The sequence below is a fragment of the Otolemur garnettii genome, unplaced genomic scaffold (genome assembly GCF_000181295.1).
Source record: "Otolemur garnettii isolate 467f Iridium unplaced genomic scaffold, OtoGar3 scaffold00085, whole genome shotgun sequence".
NCBI lineage: Eukaryota > Metazoa > Chordata > Mammalia > Primates > Galagidae > Otolemur > Otolemur garnettii.
Genome location: NW_003852480.1, coordinates 73362 through 75316, shown reverse-complemented (window position 1 = coordinate 75316; position 1955 = coordinate 73362).

Sequence of the window (1955 nt, the reverse complement as noted above, 5' to 3'; positions counted from 1 at the left end):
TTTTGTATAGACAACATATGGTTGGGTCCGGTTTTTACATCCATTCAGCTGCTCTGTGTCTTTTGATTGGAGAGATTAGGCCTTTTAAATTCAATATTATGATTGATAGGTAAATTTTTAGCATTTCCAGGCTGTTATTTGGCTTTTGGTGGTTTTGTGGTCCTCTCTTTCTTCCATCTTTCCTGTCTTTCTTAGTTTAGAAGTGACTTTTTCTGACAGGGTGTTTTAATTCCTTGCTTTTCATTTTTTATGTTTCTCTTGTAAGTTCTTTGATTTGAGGTTACCATGAGGCTTGCAATAAACATTTTATAATGAATTATTTTAAACTGATAATTACTAATTCTGCTTACTAAAAACCAACAAACAAGCCAGGGAGAACTTATAATTTAACTCCATCACCTCTCCCTACTTTTTGACTTTTTAACATTTCCATTTATATCTGTTTATGTTATCTATCTATTAAAAAATCTTATTATTTTTGATATATCTGTCTTTTAATCTTCCTACTCAAGACATAAGCTGTTTAGGAATTAATGCAGCATAATTACAGGAGGAGAGCATTCTGCATTTGTGTGCTTAGTGATACCAGTGAGTTTCATACCTTCAGATAATGCCTTATTTTTCACTGATAGTTTTTTCTTTAGATTGAAGAACTCCTTTTAACATTTTTTATAAGACAGCTCTGGTTTTAATGAAATCCTTCAGCTTTTGTTTATTGGTTGAAGTTTTTTTTTTTTTCTTCGTGTTTGAAGGACATTTTTGCAGGCTATAATATTCTAGGGTTGATATCATTCCTCTCAGCATTTAAATATGTCATGCACCTCTCTCCTGGCCTGTGTAGTTTCCAGTGAGACGTATGGGGCCAGACATGTTGAACCTCCTTTATATATATTTTTTTTTTTTTTGGGCCTTTTTTTTTTTTAATCAATACCTTTTGTGAGTTTGATTATTAAATTGCTTGAAGTAATCTTGTTCGCATTAAATCTGCTCATTGTTTTATGACCATCTTCTATCATCAGTCTAGAAATTTCTCAGGTTATTATACCTTTGGATGAATTTTCTACCTCACTCTCTCTCTCTGGCTCCTCTTTTAGGCCAGTGATTCTCAGATTTGCCTTTTGTGGCTGTTTTCTGGATCCTGAGGGTATGCTTTATTATTTTTTATTTTGTTTCTTTTATGACAGTGCGTTTTCAAATAGTCCATCTTCAAGATCACTAATTCTTCTATTTGACTAATTCTGCTGCTACGAGACTGATACATTTTTCTGTGTATCACTTGAATTTTTCAGCTTCAGAACTTTTTTAAAATTATTTCAATGTCATTTTAAAATTTTTCTGATAGGCTTATAAATTTCTTCTCTGTGTTGTCTTGAGCTTTATCAAGCTTCTTCAGAACAGCTATTTAGAATTTTCTTTCTGAACAGTTACATATCTCCATCCCTCTGGGATTGCTCATTGGTGCCTTATTTAATTTGTATGGTGAGATAATGTTTACCTGGTTGTTCTTGATGCTTGTGGAAGTTTATCAATATCTAAGCATGGAAGAGTTAGAATTCATTCTTATCTTTAAACTCTGGGCTTGTTTGAACGCATCCTTCTTGAGATGACTTTCCAGGTATTCAAAAGGAATAGAGTGTTATAACATAAGTCTTTGGTAACTGTAGCCCTATCAGCACTGGCTGCCCCCAAACCCGGCAGTGCTGTGACTCTTTCAGATACCCGTGCTGCCTTGGTGGACTTAGGCAGGATACAGGAGAATTCTCTAGAGTCTCTCACTCTCTTTCTTTACTTTCTGTGCTTGGCTACTAGAGTTGGGGAGGAGTGTTGAAAGCATTTCCTCATGGCCACTATAGCTGAGACTGTACCAGGTTATAGCTTAAGCCAACTGTCTCCCCACAGTCCTGTGATGACTGCTGTCTGGCTACCTCTGATGTCATCCAAAGCCCAAGGGCTTA